The sequence below is a fragment of the Phyllobates terribilis genome, unplaced genomic scaffold (genome assembly GCF_046119375.1).
Source record: "Phyllobates terribilis strain yellow unplaced genomic scaffold, ASM4611937v1 Scaffold_1__5_contigs__length_1240528914, whole genome shotgun sequence".
In the NCBI taxonomy this organism is placed as follows: Eukaryota; Metazoa; Chordata; class Amphibia; order Anura; family Dendrobatidae; genus Phyllobates; species Phyllobates terribilis.
The window spans coordinates 1,174,384,472-1,174,396,472 of NW_027362761.1; the positions used below are offsets into that span (position 1 = coordinate 1,174,384,472).

Sequence of the window (12,001 nt, forward strand, 5' to 3'; positions counted from 1 at the left end):
CATATGTAAACTATGACAGGGCGGGGGTCTCCAACCTCTCAGTCGGGGGTCAAGTTCTAGTGTATCCACTGATCAGAGTGGGTGTTTAAAAAATACATTTTAAAAAGTGAATATAATATAAAAAAATAAGACATAAATAAAATACTTAAATACATTAAGTTTACAATAATGACACATAAAGACATGTTTAAAATATACATGTGTGTAAAAATCTAAAGAAAAGGCAAGAAAAAAAACACATGGCAAATACTAGGCTTGTAATAATTACATATAATGTAAAGTGTTTAAAATACGTATAAATAAAAATATTAAAGAAATTAAACATTTAATACAATTTTAGAAATAAAAGACTTAAATACATTAGGTTAAGAATAATTAGATGTAAATGACGCACCCCCTGGGCCATATTCTTTTAGGGGGAATATCCGGAGCCGGATCCGATGGGAGTTGTAGCCTTCCGAGTGGCTGTGACCCGGTCCGTGCCCAGGGTGTCAAACTCAGTTGTATGTGGCAGTCCTACAGATGTTAATAAGTTCTTAATGTCGACTACGCCACCCGTTGTATTGCGGTCACTATGGCCGCCGCTGCAGCAGGGTCCGCTGAGGCTGATGGTGTAGGTGCAGCTTTTGATGGTATAACCCCCAACGGGTGGGGTATAGCCTCAGGGGGATCAGGTGCAGAGGATGGGAGTTGTGGTGATGCAGTGTAGACGGCAATCAGAGACAGAGTCGGGTTATGCAGTTTAGGATGTTTACTCACTGCTGATGTTCTGGTCACTCCAGCTTCGAGTGCGTCCACCAGGTTCTGGATCCAGCCAACTCCCAAATAAGTCCGGAGCGTGACCCTGAGCTCTCCTTCAGTCCTTTCTCTGGCCGTCCCCACTATTGATCCACCCAGGTCCAGCTCCCTCGGGCCTTCTGTTGGGACACCCTTGGCCTTGGGTTCCCTGACCCTCCACGTGGTATGCCTTCGTGGTGGATGTGGTGGGTGACCGTGGCAAACGCTGCCCACGGTCTCCGGTCTCTGGCTGGGGAGTGTTTTTACCCCCACCAGCTTGGGTTCCGGTACCCTGTGCCGACTCTTCACCCGGGGATTTAGTTTGGGGTCTTAGAGTCCTTTTCTTCTGTGCCTCTGGGTCTCTCTCTCTCTCCTCTCTCACTCTGGGTCTCTCTTCTCCTCTGCTCCTGACTTTCTCTCTGCAACTGACCCTGTTCTTAGTTGGTGCCCACCTTATATACACCCTCTATGTGTGAGCTCAGGTGACCAGCACCCAATGAGCTCCTAACTTTACCCAGGCTGCTCCCCCTATCTGCCCCTACACTACTTGGGATGTACCACCCCCCTCCCACTCCAGCCAGGAACAGACTCGGTCGTACCTGCACATTTCTAAGTGGGAGTACCGTCGGTCTGCTCCTCGGAAATGGGATGTGTGTAGTGCATGCAGCCTACCGAGCTCAGTTCCACACTCCATCCTTACCCGGGAGTGGAATATCACACCTCTGGGTTGAGGTGCAATACCCCTGTAGCAGCCGAATCCTCAGGGTGCCACATAAACACATTACGAAAACTAATAGTAACAAATTGAAAATCATTTTATAATGAAATATTACATTTATATGCATTATAGTGTTCAACTGCACTATAACTTAAGGTTATTAATAGTTTAGTCATTTTTTAAATTAAAATAAAATATACAAATATATTAGCACTAGTCACAAAAATTGCAGCAAAGTGTTCATAATGTATTTTTTATACTAATTCTATATAAATAGTGCTATACATACTGATAGGAAATGTAGATTCTGATCCCCAATGGGGACAGTGCCGATATTGTCTGTGAAGCGCTGTTGAATTAATGGCGCTATATAAGTGAGTAAAAAAAAAAAATAGAGAGCGGACGGGTTCCATTCAGAAGAATAATCATGTTAAGTCACATGGCTGGTTAGCTCAGTTTGGTTAGAGCGTGGTGCTAATATCGCCAAGGTCGCGGGTTCGATCCCCCCCTACGGGCCAGTTTTCTTTGGTAATAATTAGTGTTGAGCGATACCTTCCGATATCAGGAAATATCGGATTGGATTGGATCGGGCCGATACTCAAAAAGTATAGGCTATCGCCGATTCCGATACCGGAAACCAATGCAAGTCAATGGGACACAAATATCGGAATGAAAATAAACCCTTTCTTTCCTTGTAGGTTAATTCTACATGAAGGAAAACAACTAACAATAATGTAGAATGTATTGGGGGAGGTGGTTTCCCAAATCGATGGGAACAGTGCTCACAGTGAAACATGAAAAGCCGGCAATTCAGCAGTGGCATACACCGGTACCCGACAATTTAGAACAGAAAGAATAGAGCTTCACACATAGATTAGATAGATAGAAACATGTCAGTCACATATATAATAAGTACAGTGACAGTGTTGCTTACTGTACTTGTCATTTAGTGTAAAGGATTTATTTAAAAAAATAATAGTGTTTTCATGCACCGTCTCTTTAAAAAAGCCGGCCGGCAATTCAGCAGCGGTACCTGACAATTTAGAACAGAAAGAAAGAGCATCACCCGACAATTTAGAACAGAAAGAAAGAGCATCACACATAGATTAGATAGATGGAAACATGTCAGTCACATATATAATAAGTACAGTGACAGTGTTGGTTACTGTACTTGTCATTTAGTGTTAAAATAAAGGATTTATTTAAAAAAAATTGGCGTGGGGTTCCCCGCAATTTTAGTCTCTAGCGGAGGTTAAGCAGACAGCCAGGGCAGATGTTTGAATTCTGGGAAGGGGGTTATACCCATGGAGCTTCCCAGGCTACTAATATCAGTCCCCAGCTGAATACCTAGCCTTTACTAGCTATTAAAATGGGGGACCCCCCAAAAAAATGACTTGGGGTCCCCCTTATTTTAATAGCTAGCAAAGGCTAGGCAGACAGCTGGGGGCTGATATTAATAGCCCAGGAAGGGTGCCATGAATATTGGCCCCCTCCCAGGCTAGAAACACCAGCCGTCAGCCGCCCCTGAAATGACGCATCCATAGGATGTGCCAATTCGGGCACTTAGCCTCGCTCTTCCCACTGCCCTGTAGCGGTGGCAGTGGGGTAATAGGGCTGGGGTTGATGTCAGCTTATAATGCCAGCTGACATCAAGCCCAGGTTAGTAATGGAGAGGCGTCTATAAGACACCCCCATTACTAACCCCATAGTCAAAAGTTAAAAAAAAACACAAACACCCAGAATAAAGTCCTTTAATTGAAATAAACACACAATTCTTTATTGTTCTAAATTAAACGATACTTACCATCACGCCCATTCCAGCTGAAGCCAACTATCTCCTGCAATAAAAGAAAAATAATAAACCAACATCATCCTTACCTTTCCATGGTTCCCAGGGCAGCTCCAGCTCTGCTACATCGAGATGACAGGCTGGACCGCAGCAGAAAGCTGCCATCCAGCCTGTCATCCCGCAGACACTGAGAAGCGCAGATATGCTTGCACTCCTCAGTTTCTGGATATAACGGCATCCAGATGAGCCGACAATGAACTCAGCTCACCTCATGCACATCACTGACAGCGTGGGAGAATTCTCCTGCGCATGCGGTGAGCGTGAGAGAATTCTCACGCTGAAGCGCTTAGCGCAGGAGAATTTTTCCACGCTGTCAGTGACGTGCATGAGGTGAGCTGAGTTCATTGGACATGACCTCGGCTCATCTGGATGCCATCACAGCCAGACACTGCAGAGCGCAAGCATGCCTGCGCTTCTCAGTGTCTGCGGGATGACAGGCTGGATGGCAGCTTTCTGCTGCAGTCCAGCCTGTCATCTCGATGTAGCAGAGCTGAAGCTGTCGTGGGAACCATGGAAAGGTAAGGATGATGTTGCTTTATTATTTTTCTTTTATTGCAGCAGATCGTTGGATTCAGCTGGAATGGGCGTGATGGTAAGTATGGTTTAATTTAGAACAATAAAGAATTGTGTGCTTATTTCAATTAAAGGACTTTATTCTGGGTGTTGTGTTTTTTTTAAATACTTTACTAGAAATTGACGGCGGTCATGTCTAATATTGGCGTGACCGCATGAATTTCGGGCTTAGGGCCAGCTGATAATGCCAAGCTGGCCCTAACCCCTTTATTACCCAGTGAGCCACCGCACCAGGGCCCTGGATGAGTAGGGTACAGCGCCAGAAGATGGCGCTTCTATGAACGCGACATTTTCCGGGGTGGCTGCGGACTGCAATTTGCAGCGGGGGGCAGAAAGCTTGGGCTTCCCTGCGCTGCAGATTCCAGCCCCCAGCTGCCTAGTTGTACCTGACTGGACACAAAAATAGGGCGAAGCCCCACGAATTTTTATTTTTTAATTATTTCATGAAATTCATGAAATAATTAACAAAAAAAGGGCTTACCTATATTGTTGTGTCCGGCCAGGTACTAATAGGCAGCTGGTGGTTGGGGGCAGCCCGTTCCTGCCTGCTGTACCTGGCTGGACACAAATATAGGGCGAAGCCCCACGTCAATTTTTTTTAAATTATTTCATGAAATAATAATAAAAAAAAGGGCTTCCCTTTATTGTTGTGTCCGGCCAGGTACAAATAGGCAGCTGGTGGTTGGGGGCAGCCCATTCCTGCCTGCTGTACCTGGCTGGACACAAATATAGTGCGAAGCCCCACGTCAATTTTTTCATGAATTTCTTGAAATAATTTTAAAAAAATTGACGTGGGGCTTCGCACTATATTTGTGTCCTGTCAGGTACAGCAGGCAGGAACGGGCTGCCCCCAACCACCAGCTGCCTATTTGTACCTGGCCGGACACAACAATAAAGGGAAGCCCTTTTTTTCTTAATTATTTCATGAATTTCATGAAATAATAAAAAAAAAAATACGTGGGGCTTCGTCCTATTTTTGTGTCCAGCCAGGTACAACTAGGCAGCTGGGGGCTGGAATCTGCAGCGCAGGGAGGCCCAAGCTTTCTGCGCCCCCCCCCCCCCGCTGCAAATTGCAGTCCGTAGCCACCCCGGAAAATGGCGCGTTCATAGAAGCGCCATCTTCTGGCGCTGTACCCAACTCATCCAGGGCCCTGGTGCGGTAGCTCACTGGGTAATAAAGGGGTTAGGGCCAGCTTGGTATTATCAGCTGGCCCTAAGCCCGAAATTCATGGGGTCACGCCAATATTAGACATGACCGCCATGAATTTCTAGTAAAGTATTTAAAAAAAACACAACACCCAGAATAAAGTCCTTTAATTGAAATAAACACACAATTCTTTATTGTTCTAAATTAAACCATACTTACCATCACGCCCATTCCAGCTGAAGCCAACGATCTCCTGCAATAAAAGAAAAATAATAAAGCAACCTCATCCTTACCTTTCCATGGTTCCCACGACAGCTTCAGCTCTGCTACATCGAGATGACAGGCTGGTCCGCTGCAGAAAGCTGCCATTCAGCCTGTCATCTCGCAGACACTGAGAAGCGCAGGCTTGCTTGCGCTCCTCAGTGTCTCTCTGTGACGGCATCCCGATGAGCCGAGTTCATGTCCAATGAACTCGGCTCACCTCATGCACGTCACTGACAGCGTGGGAGAATTCTCCTGCACTCAGCGCTTCAGCGTGAGAATTCTCCCACGGTGTCAGTGACGTGAATGAGGTGAGATCATGTCCAATGAACTCAGCTCACCTCATGCACGTCACTGACAGCGTGGGAAAATTCTCACGCTGAAGCGCTGAGTGCAGGAGAATTTTCCCACGCTGTCAGTGACGTGCATGAGGTGAGCCGAGTTCATTGGACATGAGCTCACCTCATGCACGTCACTGACAGCGTGGGAAAATTCTCACGCTGAAGCGCTGAGTGCAGGAGAATTTTCCCACGCTGTCAGTGGCGTGCATGAGGTGAGCTGAGTTCATTGGACATGAACTCGGCTCATCTTTATGCCGTCACAGCCAGACACTGAGGAGCGCAAGCATGCCTGCGCTTCTCAGTGTCTGCGGCATGGCAAGCTGGATGGCAGCTTTCTGCAGTGATCCAGCCTGTCATGTGAATGTAGCAGAGCAAAGCTGTCGTGGGAACCATGGAAAGGTAAGGATGATGTTGCTTTATTATTTTTCTTTTATTGCAGGAGATAGTTGGCTTCAGCTGGAATGGGCGTGATGGTAAGTATGGTTTAATTTAGAACAATAAAGAATTGTGTCTTTATTTCAATTAAAGGACTTTATTCTGGGTGTTTGTGGTTTTTTTTTAACTTTGACTATGGGGTTAGTAATGGGGGTGTCTTATAGACGCCTCTCCATTACTAACCTGGGCTTGATATCAGCTGGCATTATAAGCTGACATCAACCCCAGCCCTATTACCCCACTGCCACCGCTACAGGGCAGTGGGAAGAGCGAGGTTAAGTGCTAGAATTGGCGCATCCTATGGATGCGCCATTTCTGGGGCGGCTGACGGCTGGTGTTTCTAGCCTGGGAGGGGGCCAATATTCATGGCACCCTTCCTGAGCTATTAATATCAGCCCCCAGCTGTCTGCCTAGCCTTTGCAAGCTATTAAAATAGGGGGGACCCCACATCATTTTTTTGGGGGGTCCCCAATTTTAATAGCTAGTAAAGGCTAGGTATTCAGCTGGGGGCTGATGTCAGCAGCCTAGGAAGCTCCGTGGGTATTACCCCCTTTCCAGGCTTCAAACATCTGCCCCAGCTGTCTGCTTAACCTCCGCTAGAGCCTAAAATTACGGGGAACCCCACGCCAATTTTTTTTTAAATAAGTCCTTTATTTTAACACTAAATGACAAGTACAGCAAGCAACACTGTCACTGTACTTCTTATATATGTGACTGACATGTTTCTATCTCTCTAATCTATGTGTGATGCTCTATTCTTTCTGTTGTAAATTGTCGGGTACAGATGCTGAATTGCCGGCCGGCTTTTTTAAAGAGACGGTGCATGAAAACACTATTATTTTTTTAAATAAATCCTTTACACTATATGACAAGTACAGTAAGCAACACTGTCACTGTACGTATTGTATATGTGACTAACATGTTTCTATGTATCTAATCTATGTGTGATGCTCTATTCTTTCTATTCTAAATTGTCTGGTACCGCTGCTGAATTGCCGGACGGCTTTTTTAAAGAGACGGTGCATGAAAACACTATTATTTTTTTAAATAAATCCTTTACACTAAATGACAAGTACAGTAAGCAACTTTGTCACTGAACTTATTATATATGTGACTGACATGTTTCTATGTATCTAATCTATGTGTGATGCTCTATTCTTTCTATTCTAAATTGTCGGGTACCGCTGCTGAATTGCCGGCCGGCTTTTTTTAAGAAACTGTGCATGAAAACATTATTATTTTTTTAAATAAATCCTTTACACTAAATGACAAGTACAGTAAGCAACACTGTCACTGAACTTATTATATATGTGACTGACATGTTTCTATGTATCTAATCTATGTGTGATGCTCTATTCTTTCTATTCTAAATTGTCGGGTACCGCTGCTGAATTGCCGGCCGCCTTTTTTTAAGAAACTGTGCATGAAAACACTATTATTTTTTTTAATAAATCCTTTACACTAAATGACAAGTACAGTAAGCTGAGCGCTGCCATCCAGCTTGTCATCCTTCAGAGACACTGCAGAGCGCAGGCATTATGGGAACATCCGATTCCGGTATTCGATATTCTAAAAGTATCGGAACTCAGTATCGGAACTCCGATACCGCGAATATCGGTCGATACCTGATATTTCAGTATCGGAATGCTCAACACTAGTAATAATATATTGTGAGGTTTAGTCCCAGTTAGTTAGTAAGTTAGTGTAGGGAGTACAATTGGGGGAGGAAGGTTGAACTTTATGGACCTCGGTCTTTATTCAACCTATGTTACTAGTATTCTACCGGTGCATCTCACTAAATTAGAATATCATCAAAAACTTAATTTATTTCAGTTCATCAATATAAAAAGTGAAACTCATATATTAAATAGAGTCATTACAAACAGAGGTATCTCTTTCAAGTGTTTATTTCTGTTAATGTTGATGATTATGGCTTACAGCCAATGAAAACACAAAAGTCATTACCTCAGTAAATTAGAATACTTTATATCAACAGCTTGAAAAATGTTTTTAAACTCCGAAATGTTGGCCTACTGAACAAACCACTGTATGTCAAGGGTTGAAAGAATAGATTAAAATTAACTAGCGCTGGACCCAGGCGTAAAATAAATGAGATGGAGTGAAAGGTATAAAATAAAATTCTTTATTGATAAAATTGATTAAAACCCGATTGTAAAATAAAGTAAAACGGGAGTAATTTATATTAGGTATAGGGTTTAGTAGTAGTGATAAAAGGCTGGTGGTCCTCTGTGGATATTCTCAAAGCGGATCCACGAAGAATTGGCTTCTAGATCAGGGTGATTTTCCTGATGGCGAGGAGGAGATGTGAATCAGAGGAGTCCAAGAAGGTTGTGGGTGACCCAGGGAGATGGTTCACTCTGAAAAGAGGTGTATGAAGTTTAAGAATTAAAAAAGGAATTGGTGATCGTCAATAAGAATAAGTATTTAAGGTATACCTGCTAAGTTCTCCCAAGATAGGTAAGTGGGATAGGGAAGTAGATGTGGTCTTTACAGAAGAAGTACAACTGACTCAGACATATGTTTTGGTTGTTAATTAGTAAAAGGATTAATCTTAAAGAGAGAGACACAAGAAAAGTTAAAGGAGTACTATTTTTAGGAAGTATGAGGTGGTACAAAGGAAGTTCCCTGGACTCGATATGTACCTGGTATTATTGATCCTAAGTCTCTCTGTTGGAGGTAGATGTCCTCATAGGTATGAAGTGGTCCAATGAAGATCTGAATGGGATAATAAATACAGAGTGGGTACCGTGGGGGAATCTTTATTAAGGGTTGCCAATGTGATTTACTTGCTCTATGGACTATTTACCTCTTTTGTGTAGGTATATTATATAGGAGGCTGGTAAGGGTCTTTTGGATCATGACATGCCTTTAAAGGAGTATTGGCTGTCTCCTAATTGCCTCAGATTGAAAATTGGTAACGTGTACTGGTCACTTAGAAACTGGTCACCTCACGACGTGAGGTGCTGGAATGTAAAATAGGAGAAATGTGGGTGATAGAGGCAAGGTCCGAAGTCTATACTGTGGGGAAAAGAGAGCAGTGATACTCACAAGAACGTTGAGTCAATACAGAAAGTGGACGTGTAGTGGGTCACGATGATTCCTGCGGTATGCAGCTGATGGCAGAGCGCGGCAGGAGTAGCGGTGAAAATGGCAGAAGGATGTCCGCGGCTTCGGTCCCAGAGTGCCGCATGCCAGGTAGTAAGAAAGTGCCCTGCTGCGTCGTGCCGATTGAGGGTTTCTACTTACAGGTCTATACTTGCAGGTCCGGGCATGTTTTCAACGATACCAGTTAGAATGGTTGCAGGGTGCCGTGCTGTGTTACCGGAGGATGTAGTCCTTAGACTGATAGTTGCAGATGCTCAGAGGGGAGCAGTCTGTGTAGAAAGAGGGGAGGAAGCGAGAGTGGAGTCCCGACCTATGACTCAACACTCAGGGAGCTTCTCCTGAGCGTGTGGTAGAGGCAGGTCAGGAGGACCTGCAGGGAATACTGTCACGTGACAGTCACATGGTACAAGCTTGTACGAGTGCCTAGTGGGACCAAAAACCTACACGTTTCGGAAACTGAGGACAGTTTCCTTCATCAGGGTAGGGCCATACTAGGCATAGGGTTCTTTATATAGGTCCAGTGGTGTATCAATTGTAAAAAAAAAATACAGTTGATTGAGGAATGGTTCACAGTCTTATGGAAGGATTAGTTGTAGGTGGATAGATCTCATGATGACTTTATCCTTCATTCCAGAAAAGGGGTTACTTGAATGGTGACTATTAGTCATTAAAAGCAAACCGTTCTATTTCAGAGTTTAAACCTCTGAGTTTCAAAGTGTCAAATTGAATATCCAGCTCCTCTCTATCCTGGACATATGTTTTATGTAGTTCCCCTGTCACCAGTGTCTGTCTGTTTTGGTTTTTTTTGTTTGATTTTTCACAATTGATACAGTATTTCTGTAGACCCCATGGATACCCAGATCAAGTGCTGACAGACAGAGGTCCAGCCTTCGAGGCAGAAGTCTTCCAGGAATTTTGCTCCATATATGGGTGTAAAAAGATCAGAACCATGCCATACCACCTACAAGGCAACGGTCTTTGCGAAAAATTGAATCATCTGGCCATCAATTTATTACAGATCTTACTGTTGGAAGAAAGGAACCAATGGCCTGAGAAATTGCCTGATTTGATAGAAATGTACAATCATATCCCAACCAGCTCAACAGGCTATGCCCCAGCCTACCTGATGCGTGCATGGCCAGGTAAACTCCCCATTGACCTGGAAATGGGAGTCCTAACTCCTGAAACTATATCCAGCCAATTAGACATGGATTGGAACACAAAGACAACTGCAGTATCAAAAGGTTCAACAATGCGTAGAACAGAGTCTTGCCCAAGCTAGACAAAGACAGGTGAGAGACTTTAATTGGCACACGATGGCAACTACCTTATCACCAGATGAAGAAGTGTTGAAGAAACCACAAGCTGGACACCAATGGGAGGCCCAGACTTACCCTATTTTACAATCTAACCTTGACAACAGCAAAGTGTGTACCATCTCCAAAGATGGCGGAAAAATGTGTACTACTGTATCCCCAGACAATCTAAAAATATGTCCAGCCTAATTGCGTGAAAGAGTTGAAACTAATGAAGTTCCTCAGCAAATACCAGAGACTAACACAAAGATTGGCACCATCCTAGGTGAATTTCCCCATTCTTGGCTGCAAGTCGACAATGCGAAAGTAGTCCCAGTGATGTTGTTTCCACAATGGTCCTTACCAGAAACACTAAACCCTTCTGAAGGAGAGCAGCAGCTGACACCAACCCCTGATGCTTTGCATGCTCAAAGACCAGAAAACTTGCCCTCTGCTAGCTGTCAGCCTGCCATACCTGTGGTAAGTTCAAAGAGTGGTAGAAAGCTGCCTAGCCTTCCTATTTTGCGCAAATCACAGCGTAGTACACAGGGACAGACCTGTGTACTACAGAATGATTGATAGAGCAAGGAAAACCAATAAGTAGATTTGAATTGTATATATGTTAAACTATGCTTTATGTAACGTTAATGAAAATGTTGAAAAAGATGATGTGCCCACACGGACTAATGTGAGATTTCTGCAACCATTACACTTTCTTTTACTACAAGAACTCTTGTACAGTCCTAAGAACTAAAAGGAGCTCTGTACATCATGCCTTTGTCAAGGAGACATCCAAAACGGCCAGTGCAGTGAATTCTATATTATGGTCTGTGTGCCCCGCAGCTGCACTAGGGGATGATCAGAAGTGGTTTTGGGCTGTAATCCACGACCAGATTAATATGATTGTTTATACAACCCCTGGCAAAAATTATGGAATCACCAGGCTCGGAGGATGTTCATTCAGTTGTTTAATGTTGTTGAAAAAAAAGCAGATCACAGACATGGCACAAAACTAAAGTCATTTCAAATGGCAACTTAAGGGCTTTAAGAAACACTAAAAGAAATCAAGTTTGAAAATGTGGTACTCAGTAAAGGTAATTTTTTTCAGACCAAAAGGAGGTAAAAAATTATGTAATCCCTCAATTCTGAGGAAAAAATTATGGAATCATGAAAAACAAACACACAAAAGAACACTCCAATACATCACTAGTATTTTGTTGCACCACCTCTGGCTTTAATAACAGCTTGCAGTCTCTGAGGCATGGACTTAATGAGTGACAAACAGTACTCTTCATCAATTTGGCTCCAAATTTCTCTGATTGCTGTTGCCAGATCAGCTTTGCAGATTGGAGCCTTGTCATGGACCATTTTCTTCAACTTCCACCAAAGATTTTCAATTGGATTGAGATCCGGACTATTTGCAGGCCATGACATTGACCATATGCGTCTTCTTTCGAGAAATGTTTTCACAGTTTTTGC

At 43.6% G+C, this 12,001-nt stretch overlaps 1 non-coding gene across 1 annotated transcript; it reads left to right on the forward strand.

Moving 5' to 3' along the window:
• Window positions 1-1,936: 1,936 nt before the first annotated feature.
• TRNAI-AAU (transfer RNA isoleucine (anticodon AAU)) lies at window positions 1,937-2,013 on the forward strand. Its single transcript has one exon. It is a non-coding gene; the product is annotated as a tRNA-Ile (tRNA).
• The last annotated feature ends 9,988 nt before the right edge of the window (window positions 2,014-12,001 follow it).